General features: G+C 50.3%; 1 long non-coding RNA gene across 1 annotated transcript; it reads left to right on the forward strand.

The window, feature by feature from the left end:
• The first annotated feature begins 637 nt into the window (after positions 1 to 637).
• LOC126937157 (uncharacterized) lies at positions 638 to 23,816 on the forward strand. Its single transcript, XR_007719662.1, has 3 exons — positions 638 to 964; positions 5,366 to 5,478; positions 21,600 to 23,816. It is a non-coding gene; the product is annotated as an uncharacterized LOC126937157 (long non-coding RNA).
• Positions 23,817 to 23,946: the final 130 nt, after the last annotated feature.

Raw genomic sequence — 23,946 nt, forward strand, 5'->3', positions numbered from 1 at the left:
ACTCCGTCTCAAAAAAAAAAAAAAAAAAAAAAGGAAAAAGAAACTGGAGATTTTCAGAGGAGCTGCCCACTGGCGGATGCAGTGGAAACTCCCTGTTCTACTCTCTTTCTGGGTGCGAACTCATTGAATCCTCATGACAACCCCACAAGGGAGGTGTTACTGCCACCCCCATTTCACAGACGAAGGAACGGGGAGAGTGGACGCCAAGGAGCTGCCTGAGACCACGCAGCTAGGGCAAGGCGGAGCCAGGATTCGAACTCTGGCCACAGAGCACCTCTCGCCATGGCGCACTCTCAGTCTTGAGCCTGAGACTGTGGGGCCATGTGCAGTGTCCAGTAACATTGGTGACTGTTACTGAGAAGGTCCCAGTCCTCTGCTCCCCAATCCTGGCTGCCCCGGGCAGGAAGTGCACCCCCCTCCCCACCCCGGAAGTCTCGGGACAGTCAGTTTTTTCTGGCCCACAATGAGCCCATCTCTTTCCCTTTGAGGAGGGGCCGGCTGCTGCACCCACTGCACGGGCGGCTCATCATGCAGGGTGGGCAGTGGCTTCTCTGCACCCCCATGGGGACAGGGAGGCCCCATGCGCTCTGGGCATCAGAATTCGGGTCTTCTGTGGGTTCTCCACGTTGCAGCAAACCAACGGCGCTCACATCCTGCCTCCTGGGGCTGAGACAGCAAAGCAGGAAATTGCATAACAGGCATTGCTGGCCGCGCTCCACGCAGATGGCTTCCGGGTGGTGCAGTTCACTGTCATGGTTTGGCTTCTCGGTGTGGAGTCGGCTCCTGAGCTCTGCCCATGAAAGACCATAGGGGGTGTGTGTGTGTGTGAGTGTGTGTGTGCGTGTGTGTGTACAGAGAATGGGGTGCAGGCCTAACCTGACAGCAGGGTTTCAGAAGCTCAGGGGCTCAGGAGAACAAAGCCTTCATGCAGAGGCGCAGTGAGACAGGAGACGCAGCCGAATCTGTGAGTAACAGTTTCGAGAGGGAAATGTACAAGGACGGGGGTTGTGAGTAAAGTGGATTCCAAGTGGCATTTAGTCACACAGTGGAAGCCCTCTAGCCTCTCCAGCTGACAGCAGGTGAAATTTAGAAGTCCAGACTGGGAGAAGAGGCACAGACGGTAGACTCTGCCCAGCTGTCACGGGTTCCTCTCCAGGATCCAGGCCTAAGAGAGCCAGCTGTCTGTGCCAGGCGAGGCTCACCTGCTTGAGACATCCAGGGTCTGGGAGAAGCAGCTGCACAGCGACCCCATACACTTCCACCTCCCACCTTCGAAGTCACTTCTCAGGAGAGCCCCTTCTGCTCTGGGGCTGTTTGAAATGGGACAGAGACTTGCTGTAGGCTGGGCCATGAGGCCAACCAGGAAAGCCCCTCTTGGGGCCCTAAAGAAGACGGTCTCATCAGGAACTGCAAAAAAGGTGATGGCCTGGCCAGGCGCGGTGGCTCACGCCTGTAATCCCAGCACTTTGGGAGGCCAAGGCGGGTGGATCACGAGGTCAAGAGTTTGAGACCAGCCTGACCAACATGGTGAAACCCCCGTCTCTACTAAAAATACAAAAATTAGCCAGGCATGGTGGCGTGTGCCTGTAATCCCAGCTACCCAGGAGGCTGAGGCAGGAGAATCGCTTGAACCCAGAAGGCAGAGGTTGCAGTGAGCTGAGACCGCACCACTGTACTCCAGAGCCTGGGTGACGCAGTGCGACTCCATCTAAAACATAAATAAATAAATAAAAAGTATGAGGGCCTGTGGCGCTTGCAGGGCCTCGGAGGTTTCTAACAGCCCAGGTGATCTTCTGTCGCCTCTGGCTTGGTGGTTCTCTAGGTCATCCTCTATCCTGCTTGGGCGCTGCCACGGAAACGGCTTCCCACCTGGTTGGGGTCTGGACATAGGATGAAAGTAAATATTTTACTGTGTGACAGTCCAAAAATTGCCCATCAAGGCCGGGCGCGGTGGCTCACGCCTGTAATCCCAGCACTTTGGGAGGCCGAGGCGGGCGGATCACAAGGTCAGGAGATCGAGACCACGGTGAAACCCCGTCTCTACTAAAAATATAAAAAATTGGCCGGGCGCGGTGGCTCAAGCCTGTAATCCCAGCACTTTGGGAGGCCGAGGCGGGCGGATCACGAGGTCAGGAGATCGAGACCATCCTGGCTAACACAATGAAACCCCGTCTCCACTAAAAATACAAAAAAATTAGCCGGGCGTGGTGGCGGCGCCTGTAGTCCCACCTACTCGGGAGGCTGAGGCAGGAGAATGGCGGGAACCCGGGAGGCGGAGCTTGCAGTGAGCCGAGATCGCGCCACTGCACTCCAGCCTGGGCTGGGCGACAGAGCGAGACTCCGTCTCAAAAAAAAAAAAAAAAAAAAAAAAATTGCCCATCAAGATCACAGGGCACAACCAGCCGCTCCGGTGGGTGCTGTCCAGGCCCCTTCCTGCCACTGCTAATCCTTCAAGTATGCTCTTCCCTTTCAATCAATGAGGATGCTGCCCCACAGAAGGGACCAAGGGGCTTGCCAAAGGCCACTTTTCTGGGAAGCTGCAGAGCTGGGCTGGTTTCAAACACCCGGGTTTTGACCCCATTCTTTGTCTCTGCTCCTTCTGTGACACCCCAGCCTTCTGGTACCCCAGTTCTACCAGACTGCCCTCAGCCGTCCTGTTGCTAAGGTTCCCCAGCATGATGCTGAGTCCAAGTCCTTAGCAGCCCTGTTGATCTTGGATGATGGAAACTTTTTTTTTGTTTTTTTTTTTTTGAGACAGAGTTTTGCTCTTGTCGCCCAGGCTGGAGTGGAATGGTACAAGGTCGGTTCACTGCAACCTCTGCCTCCCAGGTTCAAGCAATTCTGTCTCAGCCTCCTGAGAAGCTGGGATTACAGGTGCCCCCCCTACCACGCCCAGCTAATTTTTGTATTTTTAGTACAGATGGGGCTTCACCATGTTGGCCAGGCTGGTCTTGAACTCCTGACCTCAGGTGATCTGCCTGCCTCGGCCTTCCAAAGTGCTGGGATTACAGGCGTGAGCCACCGCACCCAACCAATGGCAACTGTTAAATACAAGCCAACACATTGGAGCGAATGAACTCCATCTCTGTGCCTGTGTCCAGGGAGGTGAACCCGGAATCAACATGGGAATTGGCGAAGGTCAGCCCAGCTCCCTTTGGGCCCAGACGGCACGACTTGGAATGCAGAGACAGGATTATTTCCTGCATCAGCCTGAGCCCTGGTTCTTAATTTCATGTTCCCTTTTTAATCAGACAGAAGAAGGGTGGCGCGGCTGGGTGTTTACGGCGGGCCAGATGCAGCTGGGAGCCCTGCACTATTCCTGGCTGCCACTTGTCTCGCTGAGTGAGATCGGGCTTGTCGCTCAACCTCACATGCCTGAGTTTCCTAATCGTCAGGCCAGAGACATTCACACTTATCCTGTCCTCCACGGTCCGGGGCCCAGCAAGGGTGTAGCAGTTGTGCTCCGTGTTAAACATGCAAATGGGGCCCCCAGAATAATCCCACTGAGCACCAGGGCTTAGCTCAGAGACCAGGGACTCTTCTCTCTAAATACGGCTCAGTTCTTCTGCAACATCTAGACCACAGGGGCCTGGCTTAGTGATGTGGGATTCTCAGCATCCATGACAAATGCAGACTGAGTGGTGGTCAGACAGTCACACAAATGTATTTAAATGCTTTACCCTAGCTTTACTGGGATATAATTCACACACCACACAACTCACCCATTTAAAGGATACAGTTCTGGCTGGATGTGGTGGCTCCTACCTGTAATCCCAGCACTTTGGAAGGCCAAGGTGGGCAGATCACCTGAGGTCAGAAGTTCAAGACCAGCCTGGCCAACATGGTGAAACCCTGTCTCTACTGAAAAAAATACAAAAATTAGCTGGGCATGGTGGCGCATGCCTGTAATCCCAGCTACTCAAGAGGCTGAGGCAGGAGAATCACTTGAACCCGGGAGGCAGAGGTTGACGTGAGATTGCACCACTGCACTCCAGCCTGGGCGACAAAGACTCCATCTAAAAAAAAAAAAAAAAAAAAAAAAAAAAGTGTAGGTTCTGGCCAGTGCAGTGGCTCCTGCCTGTAATCCCAGCACTTTGGGAGGCTGAATTGGGAGGATCTCGGGCTCAGGAGTTTGAGACCAGCCTGGGCAACATAGTGAGACCCCATCTCTACAAAAACACTTAAAAATTAGCCAGGCATAGGCCAGACTCAGTGGCTCATCCCTGTAGTAACTCCAGCACTCTGGGAGGCTGAGGCAGGTGGATCACAAGGTCAGGAGTTCAAGACCAGCCTGGCCAAGATGAGAAACCCTGTCTCTAATAAAAATACAAAAATTAGCCGAGCGTGATGGCTGGCGCCTGTAATCCCAGCTACTCGGGAGGCTGAGTCAGAGAATTGCTTGAACTCTGGAGGCAGAGGTTGCAGTGAACCGACATTGTGCCACTGCACTCCAGCCGGGGCGACAGAGTGAGACTCCGTCTCAAAAAGCAAACAACAACAACAAAAAATTATCCGGGCGCAGTGGCACATGCTCATAGTAGTGAGCCATGATTGTGCCACTGCACTCCAGCTGGGCGACAGTGAGTCCCTGTCTCACAAAATAAACGCAAATAGAAAGTGTACGGTTCTACGGTTTTAGTATATTCACAGATAATGGACAATCGCCTCAGCCCAGTTTGGCTCTAGAATAAAGTAACCATAGACCGGATGCCTCATCAACCACAGAAGCCAATCCCTCACAGTTCTGGAGGCTGGAAGTCCAAGATGAAGGCGCCCACAGCTTCTGCGTGGTGAGGGCCGCCTCCTGGTTCACAGAAGCGCCTCCTAACTGTGCTCCATCACCTCCATGTGCTGGAGGCCGGAAGGCAGGTCCGACAGCCTCTGGGGAAGGAGTAGCTGAGGAGTCCAGAGTAGCGGAGGAACTGGGGGGCCCACACCGGCCTGCTGGGGGCTTCAGATGTTCTTTTAGGAGTGACAAGGGAATCGGCCTGACCTGTTCTGCAGCCCTGGGGGCCACAGAGGACCCGAGCACAGCTGGCGTCTCTGCTCAGGGCTCCAGCCTCCATCTCTGGGAGTGAGCCCCCATGGATGCCTCACTCCACCCAGGGTCACTGTCTCACAACAGCAGCTTTCCAGAAGGCAGCCGGCCATTGACGAGTGACCTGGCGGAGACGGTGAAGGCCAGAAGTTCCGCCAGAGGCCGCGGGCCAGCCCCTCGCCTGGGAGGGGGACCTGGGTCTCTGGTCTCCCCAGGATGGTGCTTCCCCTTGCAGTTGGGCCTGGAGGCCGGAGACGGTCATGTGAGCTCTCCTGGGCGGGGGGTCCCTCTATGGCTGTGACCTTGAGCAAGTCCCCTTCCTCTCAGGTCTCGGTTTCCTGGGACACGGACTGGGGATGGACGTGGTTCCTCACCTCACAAGACTGCGGAGGCACGTGAAGCCGATGGTCCCGAGCATCTGGACAAGTGCCCAGCCCAGAGTAAGCGCTTAGCAAATCCGAGTGATTTGGCAGCACCGCTGAGCCTCAGTTTCCTCATCTGCAAGACAGGGTTACTCTCTCCTCGCAGGGAGGAGAGTTCTGTGGGGTCATCAGGCAAGGCCCTCGGCACAGAACCGCCAATAGGTCAATAACAGATGTTAGCTGTTACTGAGCTTGTAATGGGATGATAAAATGGTTTTCTTGACTGGGCGCCGTGGCTCATGCCTGTAATCCCACCACTTTGGGAGGCCGAGGCAGGAGGATTACTTGAGCCCAGGAGTGGAGACCAGCCTGGGCTACATAGTAAGACCCCCATCTCTACAAAAAATAGAAAAAATTAGCCCAGCGTGGTGGGGCATGCCTGTAATCCCAGCTCCTCTAGAGGCTGAGTCAGGAGGATTGCTTGAGCCTAGGAGTTCAAGGCTGCAGTGAGCTGTGACTGCACCACTGCACTCCAGCCTGGGTCACACAGTGAGACCCAATCCCTGCTCCTCCCCGCAAAAAAGTTTTTATTTGCTGCCCCAATTTTAGCTGAGACTTTGAGGGAACAAAATAATACAACGGGTGAGGTCCCCCACCCCACAAGCCATCTTGCTGGACGCACATACTTTGGGGCTGTGCAGCACCGTGGACGGCATCTGTCCAGTGCCCGCTTGGTGTAAATGAGGCAGATGGATGAGGTGGGTGGAAGAAAGGCCCCTGGCCAAGCTGTTCATGTGGATCACGTGTCCCTTGGAGGGTGGGCTGCCTCCTTCCTGGTTGCAGCCTGACCCAAGGTGAGCAGCCAGTGCCTAAGGCTTGATTGGTGTTAATCACGATCACTGCCATTGGACCCATCATCAAAAGCATAGGTGCGGCCGGGTGTGGTGGCTCACGCCTGTAATCCCAGCACTTTGAAAGGCCTAGGCAGGTGGATCACCTGAAGTCAGGAGTTCAAGACCAGCCTGGCCAACATGGTGAAACCCCATCTGTACTAAAAATACAAAAATTAGCCAGGGTGGTGGCAGGCTCCTGTAATCTCAGCTACTCAGGAGGCTGAGGCAGGAGAATGGCGTGAATCTGGGAGGCGGAGCTTGCAGTGAGCCAAGAATGTGCCACTGTACTCCAGCCCGGGCGACAGAGTGAGACTCCATCTAAAAAAAAAAAGTTTGCCCTTTTTTTTTTTTTTTGAGAGGGAGTCTCACTCTGTCGCCTGGGCTGGAGTACACTGGAGTTCAGTGGCGCATCTCAGCTCACTGCAACCTCTGCCTCCCTAGTTCAAGCAATTCTCCTAACTCAGTCTCCTGAGTAGCTGGGATTACAGGCACACGCCACCACGCCTGGCTAATTTTTGTACTTTTAGTAGAGACAGGGTTTCACCATGTTGGCCAGGCTGGTCTCGAACTCCTGACCTCAGGGGATCCACCCTCCTCAGCCTCACAAAGTGCGGGGATTACAGGAGTGAGCCACTGTGCCTAGCCTAAGTCTTAAGAGTAGGAGTAGGGGACGTGATGTTGCTCAAACTCTTTAAAAAAAAAAAAACAGCTTTGTTTAGGTATAATTGACATATATTATGTAAAGTGAATAATTTTTTAATTTTTATTTTTAAGAGACAGGGTCTTGCTGTGTTGTCCTGGCTGGAGTGCAGTGGTATGATTGTAATTCACTGTAGCCTCAACTTTCCGAGCTTAAGCCATTCTCCTGCCTCAGCCTCTGGAGTAGCTGGGACTACAAGCACAAGCTACCAAGCCTGCAATTTTTTTTTTTTTTTTTTTTTTTTTGAGACAAAGTCTTGCTCTGTTGCTCAGGCCAGAGTGCAGTGGTGTGGTCTCGACTCACTGCAACCTCCGCCTCCCAGGTTTAAGCGATTCTCCTGCCTCAGCCTCCAGAGTAGCTTAGATTACAGGCACCTGCCACCACGCCTGGCTAACTTTTTGTATTTTTAGTAGAGACAGGGTTTCACCGTGTTGGCCAGGCTGGTCTTGAACTCCTGACCTCATGATCTGCCTGCCTTGGCCTCCCAAAGCACTGGGATTACAGGTGTGAGCCGCCGTGCCCAGCCTAATTTTTGTATTTTTAGTAGAGATGGGGTTTCGCCACATTGGCCAGGCTGGTCTCAAACATCTAAGTTCAGTCCTCCCACCTTGGCCTCCCAAAGTGCTGGGATTATAGGCAAGAGCCACTGCACCCAGCTATTAATACTTTCTTTTATGGATTATGCTTTTGGTCTAAGAAATCTTTGTTTAATCCAAGATTACAAAGATTTTCTCCTATGTTTTCTTCAATAGTTTTAGATTTTACATTGATGTCTATGGTCCATTTTGAGTCAGTTTTGTATGTGCAGGGCAGGAGTCAAAGTTCTCTTTTTGGCACTTGGAGACTTTATCGTCCCGGCAGCTTTTGTTGCAAAGCCTGTCCTTTCTCGCTGTGTCACCTTCCACCTTTGTCGAAAATCAAGTGACCAGATACATGCGGATGTATTTCTGGATGTTCTATTCTGTACAATTAACCTATGTTTATTTAAATCTTGACACCAGGACCACATGGTCTTGAATAATGTAGCTTTATAATATGTCTTTTAAAATAATAGTTGTGGCCGGGGGGCGCGGTGGCTCAAGCCTGTAATCCCAGCACTTTGGGAGGCCGAGACGGGTGGATCACGAGGTCAGGAGATCGAGACCATCCTGGCTAACCTGGTGAAACCCCGTCTCTACTAAAAAATACAAAAAAACTAGCTGGGCGAGGTGGTGGGCGCCTGTAGTCCCAGCTACTCGGGAGGCTGAGGCAGGAGAATGGCGTGAACCCAGGAGGCGGAGCTTGCAGTGAGCCGAGATCGCGCCACTGCACTCCAGCCTGGGCAACGGAGCGAGACTCTGTCTCAAAAAAAAAAAAAAATAAATAAAATAAAATAAAATAAAATAATAGTTGTATATATTTTGGAAGTACATGTACTATTTTAATAAAATACATATATATATATTATTTATTTAATTATTTATTTATTTATTTATTTATTTTGAGATAGAATCTCCATCCATCTCCCAGGCTGGAGTGCAATGGCACGAACTCGGCTTACTGCAACCTTCGCTTCCCGGGTTCAAGTGATTCTCCTGTTTCAGCCTCCTGAGTAGCTGGGACTACAGGCGTGCACCATCACACCTAGCCAATTTTTGTATTTTTAGCAGAGACAGGGTTTCACCATGTTGACCAGGCTGGTCTTGAACTCCTGACCTCAAGTGATTGGCTCCCCCTCCATCTTCCCAAAGTGCTGGGATTACAGGCGTGAGCCACTGCACCTGGCCAAATTTTGTAATGTCTTGAAGAAAAGAAGTGTAAGTCCTCAAACTTTGTTCTTCTTTTCCAAAATTTTATGAAATATTTATAGCTCCTTTTTTTTTCTTTTTCTTTTTTTTTGAGAGGGAGTCTCGCTCTGTCACCCAGGCTGGAGTGTAGTGGCCGGATCTCAGCACACTGCAAGCTCCGCCTCCCAGGTTCAGGCCATTCTCCTGCCTCAGCCTCCCGAGTAGCTGGGACTACAGGCGCCCGCCACCTCGCCCGGCTAGTTTTTTGTATTTCTTAATAGAGACGGGGTTTCACCATGTTAGCCAGGATGGTCTCAATCTCCTGACCTCGTGATCTGCCCGTCTCGGCCTCCCAAAGTGCTGGGATTACAGGCTTGAGCCACCGCGCCCGGCCGAAATATTTATAGCTCCTTTGCAGCTCCATATGAATTTTAGAATCAGCTACCAAAACAAAACAAAACAAAAGTCTGTCGGGATTTTGATTTTGATTGGGACTACATTGAATCTATAGGTCAATTTGGAGAGAAGTGGCAACTTAACAATATTGAATGCTCTGATTCAAGACTGTGTGTCCCCCGTTTATTTAGGTGTTCTTTCATTTCAATCAGCGATGTTTTGTAGTTTTTGGTGTACAGTCTACGGTCTTGCACATCTGTTTTTGTTTTTTGTTTTGAGATGGAGTCTGGCTCTGTCGCCCAGGCTGGAGTGCAGTGGCCAGATCTCAGCTCACTGCAAGCTCCGCCTCCGGGGTTTAGGCCATTCTCCTGCCTCAGCCTCCCGAGTAGCTGGGACTACAGGCGCCCGCCACCTCGCCCGGCTAGTTTTTTGTATTTTTTAGTAGAGACGGGGTTTCACCGTGTTAGCCAGGATGGTCTCGATCTCCTAACCTCGTGATCCGCCCGTCTCGGCCTCCCAAAGTGCTGGGATTACAGGCTTGAGCCACCGCGCCCGGCCTGTTTTTTTTGTTTTGAGATGGAGTCTTGCTCTGTCGCCCAGGCTGGAGTGCAGTGGCGCGATCTCGGCTCACTGCAACCTCCGCTCCCGGGTTCACGCCGTTCTCCTGCCTCAGCCTCCCGAGTAGCTGAGACTACAGGTGCCGCCACCACGCCCGGCTAGTTTTTTTTGTATTTTTAGTAGAGATGGGGTTTCACCGTGTTAGCCAGGATGGTCTCGATCTCCTGACCTCGTGATCCGCCCACTTTGGCCTCCCCAAGTGCTGGGATTACAGGAGTGAGCCACCGCGCCTGGCCGCACATCTTTTGTTAGATTTATACTTAGGCAAATCGTATATTTGTTGCTATTGTAAATGATATTGGAATTTTGAATTCCAATTTCTGATTTTTTATTGTTAGTATTCGGAAGGACAATTGTTTTCTGTTTATTGAGCTTGTATTGTGAAGACTTTTTAAGTTACTTACTAGTTTTAATAGCTTTTTCTGGCCGAGTTTAGTGGCTTACGCCTCAAATTCCCATACTTTGGGAGGGAGAGGCAGACGAATCGCAATCACTTGAGGTCAGTAGTTCCAGAACAGCCTGGCCAACATGGCAAAACCCCATCTCTACTAAAAATACAAAAATTAGCTGGGTGTGGTGACGCATGCCTGTAATCCCAGCCACTCTGGAGGCCGAGGCCCAAGAATTGCTTGATCCCAGGAAGTGGAGGTTGCAGTCAGCCGAGATCACGTCATTGCACTCTAGCCTGGGGGACAGACTGAAACTGTCTTGAAAATAACTTTTTCCCTAGATTTCACAGGATTTTCTAAATAGATGATTATGTTATCTGCATGTAAAGCCTGTTTTACATCTTCTTTCTAATCTACATGCCTTTCGTTTCTTTTCCTTGCCTAAGGGCATTGGCTAGAACCTCACGTGCAATGTGAATAGAAGTGGTGAGAATGGATATTCTTGCCTTGTTCCCTGTCTTGGGGTGAAAGCACTCTATCTTCACCATTAAGTACGATGTTAACAGTAGATTTGGCCGGGCGCGGTGGCTCAAGCCTGTAATCCCAGCACTTTGGGAGGCTGAGACGGGCGGATCACGAGGTCAGGAGATCGAGACCATCCTGGCTAACACGGTGAAACCCCGTCTCTACTAAAAAAATACAAAAAACTAGCCGGGCGCGGTGGCGGGCGCCTGTAGTCCCAGCTACTCGGGAGGCTGAGGCAGGAGAATGGCCTAAACCCGGGAGGCGGAGCTTGCAGTGAGCTGAGATCCGGCCACTGCACTCCAGCCTGGGCGGCAGAGCGAGACTCCGTCTCAAAAAAAAAAAAAAAAAAAAAAAAAAAAAAAAAAAAAAACAGTAGATTTATCTTAGATGCCTTTTATAGAGTGGAGGAAGTTCCCTTCAATATCTAGTTTGCTGAGAGTTTTTTATCAAGAATGGACATTGGGTTTTATCAAATGCTTTTCCTGTATTTATTGAGATAATCATTTTTAAAAAAATTTTTACTCTGTTAATATGGTGAACTGCATGGATTGATTTTTTCTTTTTTTTTTTTTTTTTTTTTTTTTTTGAGACGGAGTCTCGCTTTGTCGCCCAGGCTGGAGTGCAGTGGCCGGATCTCAGCTCACTGCAAGCTCCGCTTTCCGGGTTTACGCCATTCTCCTGCCTCAGCCTCCCGAGTAGCTGGGACTACAGGCGCCCACCACCTCGCCCGGCTAGATTTTTTTGTATTTTTAGTAGAGACGGGGTTTCACCATATTAGCCAGGATGGTCTCAATCTCCTGACCTCGTGATCCGCCCGTCTCGGCCTCCCAAAGTGCTGGGATTACAGGCTTGAGCCACCGCGCCCGGCGGATTGATTTTCAAATGTTGAATCAACCTTGAATTTCTGGAATAAACCTCACTTGGTCATTAAGTGTTATAGATTTTATAAATTATTGGATTTGATTGCTCAAAGCTTGTTAAGAATTTTTCTGTTTGGCCGGGCGCAGTGGCTCAAGCCTGTAATCCCAGCACTTTGGGAGGCCGAGACGGGTGGATCACGAGGTCGGGAGATCGAGACCATCCTGGCTAACACGGTGAAACCCCGTCTCTACTAAAAAAATACAAAAAAACTAGCCGGGCGAGGTGGTGGGCGCCTGTAGTCCCAGCTACTCGGGAGGCTGAGGCAGGAGAATGGCCTGAACCCGGGAGGTGGAGCTTGCAGTGAGCTGAGATCCGGCCACTGTACTCCAGTCTGGGCGACAGAGCGAGACTCCGTCTCAAAAAAAAAAAAAAAAAAAAAAAGAATTTTTCTGTTTGGCCGGGCGCAGTGGCTCAAGCCTGTAATCCCAGCACTTTGGGAGGCCGAGACGGGTGGATCACGAGGTCAGGAGATCGAGACCCTCCTGGCTAACACGGTGAAACCCCGTCTCTACTAAGAAATACAAAAAACTAGGCCGGGCGCGGTGGCTCAAGCCTGTAATCCCAGCACTTTGGGAGGCCGAGACGGGCGGATCACGAGGTCAGGAGATCGAGACCATCCTGGCTAACACGGTGAAACCCCGTCTCTACTAAAAAATACAAAAAACTAGCTGGGCGAGGTGGCGGGCGCCTGTAGTCCCAGCTACTCGGGAGGCTGAGGCCGGAGAATGGTGTGAATCTGGGAGGTGGAGCTTGCAGTGAGCTGAGATCCAGCCACTGCACTCCAGCCTGGGCTACAGAGCGAGACTCCGTCTCAAAAAAAAAAAAAAAAAAAAAAAAAAAAAAAGAATTTTTCTGTTTGGCATCTTGTAGGAAGAAAAAATTTCTTTAAATAAAATAAAATAGAGTTTTCCCATCAATCTTGATGGATATTTGTTTGTAGTTTTCTTTTCTTTTTTTTTTCTTTTTCTTTTTTTTTTTTTTTTTGAGACGGAGTCTCGCTGTGTCGCCCAGGCTGGAGTGCAGTGGCCGGATCTCAGCTCACTGCAAGCTCCGCCTCCCGGGTTCACGCCATTCTCCTGCCTCAGCCTCCCGAGTAGCTGGGACTACAGGCGCCCACCACCACGCCCGGCTAGTTTTTTGTATTTTTTAGTAGAGACGGGGTTTCGCCGTGTTAGCCAGGATGGTCTCGAACTCCTGACCTCGTGATCCGCCCGTCTCGGCCTCCCAAAGTGCTGGGATTACAGGCTTGCTCCCGGCCAGTTTTCTTTTCTTATATGTTAGGTTTTAGTGTCACAGTAATGCTAGTGGTCATAGAATGAATTGGGAAGTACTCTCTTCTCTTGAATTTTCTGGAAGAGTTTGCATATAATTAATATTATTTCTTCCTTAAGGAAGAATTCTAGGTTTGGTAGAATTCACCAGAGAAGCCATCTGGGCCAAGAGTTTTCCTTATGAGAAAGTTTTTGACAATAAATTCAATTTCTTTAATGGGTAGAGGGATACACCAGTTATTTCTTGCTGAGTGAACTTGGATAATTGTTGTTTTCGAGTCATTTGTCTATTTCATTGAAGTTGATTTTAATAGAAACATACATATTTCCCTGATGTTCTTTTTAATATCCAAGGAATCTGTAGTGACATTGTCCATCTCCTTCCTTGACATTGGTAATCTGTATCTTATCTCTTTTTTCCTGATCAGTCTGGCTAGAGTTTAATTAATTTTTTCAAAGAAACACCTTTTGATTTTATTATTTGTTTCCTATTTTTGTCTTGTTTTGTTTACATCATTGATTTCTGCTCTGATCTTTATGATTTCCTTTCTTGTTATTTTTTATTTTTCTTTCTGTAGTTCCTAAGATAGCTTTTTTCTTTATTTTATTATTTTATTTTTCATCTTTGAGACAGAGTCTCACTCTGTCACCCAGGCTGGAGTGCAGTGGCGCAATCTCAGCTCGCTGCAACATTTGCCTCCTGGGTTCAGCGAATCTCGTGCCTCAGCCTCCCTAGTGGCTGGGACTAGAGGTATGCACCACCATGCCCAGCTAATTTTTTGTTTTTTTGTTTTGTTTTGTTTTAGATGGAGTCTCACTCTTGTCACCCAGGCTGGAGTGCAATGGCACAATCTCGGCTCACTGCAACCTCTGCCTCCCGGGTTCAAGCGATTCTCCTGCCTCAGCCTCCCAAGTAGTTGGGATTACAGGCGCCTGCCACCATGCCTGGCTAATTTTTGTATTTTTAGTGGAGATGGGGTTTCACCATGTTGGCCAGGCTGGCCTTGAACTCCTGACCTCAGGTGATCCACTTACCTCGGCCTTCCAATGTGCTGGAATTATAGGCATGAGCCACTGCACCCGGCACTTTTTCTTATTTTAATATAGGCATTTAGTGCTATGAATTGCCCTGCAAGTACTACTTTAGCACCTCAAATTGTGATGTCATGTTTTCATTTTTCATTGTTAAAATATTTTCTAAGTTCCTTTTTTTAAATAATGTGTTATTTAGCCTCCAAATAGTTGGAGATTTTTCTGGTTGTCTTTCTGTTATTGATTTCTGATTTAATTCCATTGTGGTCAGAGAACATATTTTGTGTAAGTTGAATCCTTTTAATGTCATTGAGACTTGTTTTATGATTTAGAATATGGCCTTCCTATTTGTGTGCACTTGAAAAGAACACATATTCTACTGATGCTGGGTGGAGTGTTCTACCAATGTTAGTTAGGTTCAAAGTGTGTTGATAGCGTTGTTCAAGTCTTCTATATTCTGACTTATTTTCTGTCTATTTGGGTTGTCAATTTTTGAGACAGGGTGGGGTTCAATGACTCCTGCCTGTAATCCCAGCACTTTAGGAGGCTGAGGTGGGAGGGCTGCTTGAGTCTAGGAGTTTGAGACCAGCCTGGGCCACGTGGCAAACACCCTTCTCTACAAAAAATGCAAAAATTAGCCAGGCATGGTGGTGTGCTCCTGTAGTCCCAGCTACTTGGGAGGCTGAGGTGGGAGGATTGCTTGAGCCCAGGAGGCGGACGTTATGGTGAGCTGAGAGTGCACGACTGCACTCCAGCCTGGGTGACAGAGTGAGACCCTGCCTCAAAAAAAAAAATAAATAAATAAATACAAAGATTGAGACAGGGCTGTTGAAACCTCTGGATATATCTATTTCTCCTTGTAATTCTAATGGCTTCGCTTCATGTATTTTAAAACTCTGTTATTAGGTACAGAAACACTTAGGACTCCTGTTCTCTTCCTGAATTGATACATTATGAAATGACTGTGTTTATCCCTGACAATGTTCTTTGCTCTGAAATCTACTTTATCTGATATAAATACAGCTACTCCAGCTTTCAAAAATAGTTGGCATTAGCATAACTCTTTTCCCATTGTTTTCTTTTTAATCTATTTGTGTCATACTTGAAATTAGTTTCTTGTAGGCAGCATATAGCCGAGTCTTGCTTTTCTTGACCATTTCTATTTTATGTGATTATTGATATGGTTGACTTTAAATCAATCATCTCACTGTTTTCTCTTTCTCCTATCTGCTCTTTCTTCCTTTTTATCCCTGTCATTTTCTGCTTTCATTTGGATGAGTTTTTGTGATTTTATTATATACCTTTTGTTGGCTTATTAGCTATAACTCTTTGTTGTGTTATTTTAGTGCTTGCTTTAGGGTTTTTTATATCCTTTTTTTTGGGGGGGGGACAGAGTCTCACTCTGTCCCCCAGTCTGGAGTGCAATGGGGCAATCTTGGCACACTGCAACCTCCTCAGCCTCCTGAGAGTAGCTAGATACAGGCACCTGCCACCATGCCTGGCTAATTTTTGTAGTTTTAGTAGAGATGAGGTTTCACCATGTTGGCCAGGCTGGTCTCAAACTCCCAATCTCAGATGATCCACCCGCCTTGGCCTCCCAAAATGCTGGGATTACAGGCATGAGCCACCATGCCCAGCTGTTGTCATACTACATTTTCCCACATATATCATAAAACCCACAGTACATTGTTATTATTTTTGCTTTAAACAGTTGTTTAAAGACATTTAGAAAAGGCCCTATACCCCAATCTTTACATTTACTCATGTAGTTACCATTTCTGATCTTTTTGTATTTTTCTTTCCATCTTTTTTTCAGGGACTCCAATTACACGTATATTAGGCCACTCAAAGTTGTCCCACCATTTACTGATGTTCTGTTCCAAATGTGTTCAGTCTTCTCTCTGTGGTGGTTCATTTTGGGGAGTTTCTATCACTATGCCTTCAAGTCAAGTTCACTCATCTTTTCCTCTGTCATGCATAATAGCCTATTAATCTCTCCCAGGTGTTTCTCAGATACCATCATTTTCATCTCTACAAGTTGGGATCTGTTGTATCTCTTCTATGCCTCTATGCAATATGTTTAATCTTTCCTCTAGCTTCTTGGAAATACAGAGTACAGTTGTGATCATGGTTTTAACGTTTCTGACTGCTAATTTTTTAATCTGCATCATTTCTGGGCCCATCTCAATTGTTTGAGTTTTCCCATTATAGATTATATTTCTTTGCTTCTTTGCACGCCCGGCTAATTTTTTGTATTTTTAGTAGAAATGGGGTTTCACCATGTTAGCCAGGCTGGTCTTGAACTCCTGACCTCAAGTGATCTGCCCACCTTGGCCTCCCAAAGTGCTGAGATTACAGGCGTGAGCCACTGTGCCTGGCCACTTTCTCACATTCTAGCAGCTGCAGATATAGTATATGACTAAGTGGGAAGTTTATATTTATTATTATTATTTTTTGAGACAAGGTTTCCATCTGGTGTCCAGGCTGGAGTACAGTGGTGCCATCACAGCTCACTGTAGCCTCAACCTCCTGGGCTCAAGCAATCCTCCTACCTCAGTCTCCTGACTCCTGGGACTACAGGCACATGCTACTATGCCCAGCTAATTTTTTGATTTTCTTTTCTTTTTTTTTTTTTTGTAAAGACAGGATTTCCCTAGGTTGCCCAGGCTGGTCTTGAACTCCTGGAATCAAATGATCCTCCTGCCTCAGCCTCCCAAAGTGCAAGGATTACAGCGGTGAGCTCTTGCACCCCGCCCAAGCAGGACTTTTTTGTTTTGTTTTTGGTTTTTTTTAGATGCAGCCTCGTTCTGTGGCCCAGGCTGGAGTGCAGTGGTATGATCTTGGCTCACTGCAACCTCACACCTTCTGGGTTTAAGCGATTCTCCTGCCTTAGCCTCCCTAGTAGTTGGGACTATAGGTGCTTGCTACAACACCTAGGTAATTTTTGTATTTTTAGTAGACGCGGGGTTTCACCATGTTGGTCAGACTGGTCTTAAACTCCTGACCTTAAGTGATCCACCCATCTCAATCACCCCAGCCCCCCCCCCACCTGACCCCCCCAGCCTCACTACCCCATCGCCCCCCCCCCCACCAACCCAACCCCTCCCCCCCTACCCACAAAACCTACCCCCCCCTCGAGCCGACCCCACCTTCTCCCCCACCCCCCCCCCAGCCCCCCCTCCCCGCCCCCGACGCCCCCACCCTCCACCTCGCTTTCGCGCCCACACGCCCCCCCCCCCCTTCCCCCCATCCTACCCCCCCCCCACCCCCCCCTTCCCCCACCCCCCACGGGGTCCCAAAGTGCTGGGAACACAGGCATGAGCCACCGTGCCTGTCCTTAGTCTGTTTCTGTAGACCCATGAGCTGTTTCTTCTTCTGGTAGTGGATTTTGACCTTCCTCTTCTCCAGGGTGGCTGTCACCACCTGGTACTTCCAGGCAACCTTGTGAGCCAGGCGCTCCAGGTGTGCAGACCTTAGAGGCTTGAAACACAGCCTTAACGGCAGCGGGAACCACCCTCCGCTTTTTCTTTTTCTTTTTTTTTCTGAGATGGAGCCTCACTCTGTCGCCCAGGCTGGAGTGCAGTGGCGTGATCTCAGCTCACTGCAAGCTCCGCCTCCCGGGTTCACGTCATTCTCCCACTTCAGCCTCCCGAGTAGCTGGGACTACAGGTGCTCACCACCACGCCCAGCTAATTTCTTTTTGTATTTTTGGTAGAGATGGGGTTTCACCGTGTTAGTCAGGATGGTCTCAATCTCCCAATCTTGTGATCCGCCTGCCTCAGCCTCCCAAAGTGCTAGGATTACAGGCATGAGCCACCGTGCCCAGCCCCGCTTTTTCTTGTCATAGGGTGGTGGGATCCCATCAGACACTTGGAGGTGGTCTAGGGCAGCCTGACCGCACTTAGTCTTTTTAAATTTAAATTAAAAAATTCTTTTGAGACGGAGTTTAGCTCTTATTGCCCAGGCTGGAGTACAGTGGCATGATCTCGGCACACTGCAACCTCTGCCTCCCTGATTCAAGTGATTCTCCTGCCTCAGCCTCCCGAGTATGTGGGATTACAGGCACCTGCCACCACGCCCAGCTAATTTTTGTATTCTTAGTAGAGACGGGGTTTCACCATGTTGGCCAGGCTGGTCTCGAACTCCTGATCTTGTAATCTGCCTGCCTTGGCCTCCCAAAATGCTAGGATTACAGGTGTGAGCCACTGTGCCTGGCCAGTCTTTTTTTTTTTTTTTTTTTGAGACAGCATCTTGCTCTGTCGCCCAGGCTGGAGTGGAGTGGTGAGATCTTGGCTCACTGCAACCTCCTCCTCCCAGGTTTAAGCAATTCTCCTGCCTCAGCCTCCTGAGTAGCTGGGATTACAGGCGCCCACTACCACACCTGGCTAATTTTTGTATTTTTAGTGGAGATGAGGTTTCACCATCTTGGCCAAGGCTGGTCTTAAACACCTGACCTCAGGTGATTCACCCGCCTCAGCTTAAAAGTTCTGGGATTACAGGCAAGAGCCACCATGCCCGGCAGGCCTCGCTTAGTCTTAAGGACAGCACGCCCCACACTGTCTGCCTAAAGAGGTGGCTGGGGGCCTGGAAGTGGTAGGGGCTGCCAGAAAGTTTGGCATTCATCCACTTGCAGGGGAAGGATAGGCACTTTCACTTGTTTCTGTAGAAATTGCTAGAAACATTGATGCCCTTGCCACCCAGGGCCACCACCTCTTGGTCCAGCAGTACCTGTTTGGCTGTGATGGCCAGGCAGCCCAGGAGATGGCCTCAGCCACTGTGCACCAGGGCCCGCCCTTTTGCTACCTTTGACAGCCGCCCAATACAGGGTGCTTTTGTATTCCTATGTGCTCCTTGGGCTTTGTTCTGGATTCTTACTTGGAAATGGTTTGATTTGTTTGCGTCTTGCTTTTAAGCATTGTGAGATCCAAGCGGCATTCTGGGTAGGACTCATATTCTCCCAGCACCGAGGCAAACCGTTTCTGAGCACTGTATCCAGTGCGAAGTGATTTATGAGGCTTTCCACTTCGGCCGGCAGGAAGAGGCACTATTCTTCGCCCTAGAGTTCTGAAGAGTTTGCCTCTAATCCTTTCATGTTGTTTTCCTTCTCTAGACTCAGGATTTCCTCACATGTATCAAACTGAGCAGTACTCGGTTGAATACTCGAGAGGACCCTCCGCAAGGGTCCAGAGTTCTGTGTGAGGCCCTCTCCTCCCCAATCATCTGCTTTGTAAACTCCGGGAGACTGCCGGGCTCCTCTTGGGCTCTCCTTCCATGCCCTGTGATCTGGACACTTTCTCCAGGCGGTAACTGGGGCAATTATATGGCTTGTTCATTAGTTTCTTGAATCTTGGGGATCACTGTCCTTCCTTGTCTGATGTCTACTGTCTTGATTTTTTTTTTGGCAGTCTCACTCTGTCACCCAGGCTGGACCTTTGCGGGTCCCTGAGCCCCATTCCTGAAGTGAGTGCTGCCGGTCAGCTGTGGGATCAGGGAAGACTTTGTGGAACACTGGGGTCTGTGTCTCTCCCTGTGAAGGCAGGGAAGCCACCGTGAGCACCCCAGTGACTGTGCCAGGCTCTGCCCTGAGCCCCGTGCAAGCCCTGCCCCATGAGGCACACGGCACCTGCCCCATTTTCACTGGGGGCAGATGGGATGACTTGCTCCAGCTGGTGAGTCTCAGAGGAGGGCCTCCTGCACCCAGTCTGCACTCTTCACCCCTCACCTGGCTGCCCTGCCCTAGTGCATTCCTGGGATGAGACCCAGAGGATCCCTGGGCAGGGTAGGGGAGCCCTGGTCTTGCTGTGCAGCTCTGGTGCCATTAGCTGGCCCTGTGCCCTTGGGCTGTCTGAATACTCGCTACCCCTTGTCATCTCCTGCGGGGGTCTGGCTTTTGAACAAGTCTTGGCTTCTTTCTAGGAAGTCGTGCTGTGAGTCATTTATCAACGGTTCCTGACTCTTGCTCTGTCCTGGCACTGCCCTCACGGAGCTGCCCGTTGCTGGGACGGACTAGATAAATGAATGAAACCACGGACTACACGAGCAATTACAATTGCGATGGAGGCCTCAAAACAGCAGCGCAGCAGGGCAGGAGCACACAAAGGCAGCCGGTGCCTGTGAGCGGGTCAGCCCACCAGGAAGGCTCTGCGGGAGGGAGGTGGCGCTTAAACGGAGACCTGCAGGATGAGCAGGAAGGGACAGAGGATGGAGCGGTCCCGTGGCGAGGAGGAGAATGGGCCATTTGAGGAGCAGAGAAAGTGCAGAGGGGCCTGGAGAACCGCGGGGAGATGAGACGCGGAGAGGGGCAGGAGATGGAGAAGGGCCAGACAGGAGGGCCTGCGGGCACTGTGAGGGCTGCACGGCAGCCAAGTCCCCTTCTAGCCTTCCAGATGGAAAGGCACTAGGCGAGGTTGAGAAAGCCAACATCCGATGGGCCACAAAGCAAAGCTGCTTCTGCACCCTCATGGGCCAAGATACCAGCAAGGTGAGGTCACCTCCAGCCAGGGCCGGGCTGGGCTCTTGTCTCATGTGTCCCGCCTTCCATCCACAGCCCACTCGCTCCCCCCACCCCTGCCTGTGGCCTCTGCAGCTGGCAATCTAGGCCCGAAAACAATGCAGAGAATCTCCGGCCGGCCGGGGCTGTGGTATGGATGGGCTTCTATTTATAACAATGCAGCAACTGCCACCTCAGTGGGCCTGTGGCCCGACCTCTGGTGGGACTCTGGCAAGCCTCAAAGCCAGACCCTGGAGGAGACAGCAGAGGAAGGGCAGATGACACAGCTGAAGGGTGTGGAGCCAGCTGCTCCCACCCTGGCGTCCTCGTCAGGACCCGCAAACCCCCATCTGTGCGTGGTTCACACCAACATAAGCTAGACAGGCCCGGCCTCTGTCCAGCCCCCCTGGGCTGCCGTTTTAGACAGATCACCATCACAGATACAGACAGGCGAGAGGAAGCAAGGGACAGGTAACTTTGTGGTGTCAGCGTATTTGCTGTGACTGATGTCAAGACCGGCTTGTTTTCACAGGGTGGTCTGTTGGTCGGTAAGGGGTTCAGCAATGTTGCTGGCACCAGCAGGCAGGATTTCTTTGGAAATGAACAGGTATCTTGGAGAAGAATCAGGAGATCCAATGGTAGCCAGCCAGGGCCTGGCAGGAGTGGGAGGGAGGCATTGCCTGGGCCCCAGTGCCAGTTCCGCCCCTCATTCTCTTGTGAGACTTGGGCAAACCGCTTCCTGGCTCAGCCTCATTTTCTCCTCTGAAAGCTGTGGGTTATAGTATGTGGCTCACAGGGTGAAATGTGAAAATGTCAGTGAAGTGCTTAGCATAGTCAGTGCCTGGCATGCTGTAAACATCCAGTGAATTGTTACTATTACAAAGCAATTTTAAAAAAGGAATGTGTGTTAGAAACACAACCAGCAGGAAGTGAGCTGTGCTTCCGTCCAGCAACATCAACGAGGCAGCGGTTCCCAGCCTGAGTGCCAACGACCCCGACTCCAAGGAGAAAGGTTCCGAGGCAAACGTATTTGGGAAATGGCAGACTGTTTCCTCTTACTGATTTACAAAACACATTTGCATATTAAAGGCTCAAAAAGGTATTTTTTATAATAAAAAGATGTTAAATTTTGTCCCATCCACTCTTCCTAAACTTATTTGGCCACAGAGCCCTCACCTTTTTTTTTTTTTTTTTTTAGAATACTAACTTCCCATGGGAGACATTTTGAAAACGGCAGAAGTTTGGGGGTTGATACACCCTCCATCCAATTGCTCCTCCTTCTTTCTCCAGGAGAAAAGTAGAGAGTGATGTTGAGGCAGAGCAATGGGGATGCACACACAGGAATCCGACCGGCTGGCAGCCTATGATGGGAGATCCACTGTCCCTGCCTTCCAGCCAGGGTGCTCCACGGCCTTCCTCAGAGGAAGCATGGACAAGAAGCCCCATCTCTGGCATGAAACTGGGTCAGTTTTGTTGGCTAAAAATCAAATGCCAAGAAGTACTGGATAGGTCTTCTAAGAGAAATTGCAAATGCAGCCAGGCGCACTGGCTCACGCCTGTAATCCCAGCACTTTGGGAGCCAAGGAGGGCGGATGGCTTGAGCCCAGGAGTTCAGGACCATCCTGGCTAACATGGTAAAACCCCGTCTCTACTAAAAATACAAAAATTAGCTGGGTGTGGTGGCGGGCGCCTGTAGTCCCAGCTACTCGGGAGGCTGAGGCAGAAGAATCACTTGAACCTGGGAGGCGGAGGTTGCAGTGAGCCGAGATTGCACCACTGCACTCCACCCTGGTGACAGAGCAAGACTCTGTCTAAAAACAATTAAATAGAATAAACAACTAAGTGGCAGTCCAGAAGCTAAGTGGGGTGAGCTGCTGCCAGGCGGGACGAGGGCAAGGAAGGTCTTTCCTCCTGTTAGGGGGACTCACAGAGGAGCGTTCAAAGTGTTTGACTGGCAAGGAGGTGACTTGGCCCACTTGTACTTGCAGAGTTTTTCTTTTTTGAGCAGGTGCCAGAGAGCAGCTTAAATTTGCACTTGTGTTTCTTATCAACCATTTCAGATAAAATCCCTTAGCCTGGATTAACTGCAAAATAAACATGTTCGTGGGAGCTGGGTTCTGTGTTTCAGATGCCCCCTGGGTGGCTATTTATGGTTACTGTCCTTAGATTAAAGCAGAAGGCCCATGGGGTTCGCGGACCATCTGTACAAGAGTCACTCGCTTTAGGAAATCACTGTTTTAGGAAAAATAGATTCAAGGGCCTAGCCCAGCCCTGATGAAGAATCTCCAACGAAAGCCTGCGCGCTGTACTAGAGCCGCACCACTCCCCAGCAGCGGGGTCCTGTGCTTGATAAGGGGGCTGAAGGCCAGGCGGGAGATGTCCCTACCCCACAAACCAGATGAAGTCGAAGTGGGAACCAACTTGGGACCATTTAACCCGGATGTCAGGCCAGAGCCTGTGGGTAAGCGCAACAGCATCACCAAGACTGGGAAGCAGGTTTGTGCCAGGTCCACCTCATTTAGTCCGAACCACCGCCCTGCCAGACAGGTATTCAAGTTCTGCTTTACAACTGAGGGGAAAAACTCTCGAGACATAGACGCCAAGTGCCTCGATCTGGTTACAGAGCAGGTGAGGGTTAGAGTGAGGGCAGCCTGCACAGTCCACTCCCTCTGTAATGCCAGAGACCTGACCTAGAAGCCTCTCCGGAGGCTGCCACAGAGAACTCAAAGCTGAAAGCAGGCACCAGGACACTCACAGGTAGGCAGGGCCATGTGGAGGGGACCACTGGCTCAGCCACGTCATCGTGCCACAGGACTCACACTTTTGCCCCAACGAGAGGCCGGGATCGTGTCATTGTGTAACTGTTCTTTCTACCCGTCCCTGAGGAGCTTAATTTGGCCTCTATCCCTGTGTTGCCATCTGAAGCACCCATTACCAGTGGGATATGTGTGTCCGGAAAAGCCAAGCAAAACACGACCTAGCGCAGTCTGCCTTCCCCCTTCCCTGAGTTAAGCGGAACAGAAACATAAATGAAACTGCCTGTGCCTGCCACTGCAGCACATGCCCCAGAAGGGCTGCGTGGGCATCCTTGGGGCCCCTTCTTGTCATCATCCAGACTCTTTGCCTGCCCTGATTTGGAGGCGGCTCAAGCCCCGCCATCTCCTTCCCGGGCAGGCGGGAGCAACCGTGCATTCCAGCCGGACATCCCGACAGCTCGGGCGTCAGGGGATGCAGGCTGAGCTGACCCCTGCCATCTACCACTGTAATCGAACCCAAAAAAGAAACTTGGAGGGGCTCACAGGCCTGTAGGACATTCTTCCGGGGCTGCTGCCTGACAGGGAGTGGGGGTGTTATCTGCCTGAGCACAGCTGATAGTGCCTTATGGAGAGATGTCACATGCCACCTCAATGGAGGATCAACGCAGAGAATTTGAGGTCAAGGGTTTAGGCCGAACCATTTCTATTTATAAAAAGGAGTGTCCAGGGGGAAGCAGAAGGGTAGGAGAAGACTGGCTCGGCCTGGGTGCCAGTCAGCAGGATGACAGC

Source organism: Macaca thibetana, chromosome 15 (assembly GCF_024542745.1).
Source record: "Macaca thibetana thibetana isolate TM-01 chromosome 15, ASM2454274v1, whole genome shotgun sequence".
In the NCBI taxonomy this organism is placed as follows: Eukaryota; Metazoa; Chordata; class Mammalia; order Primates; family Cercopithecidae; genus Macaca; species Macaca thibetana.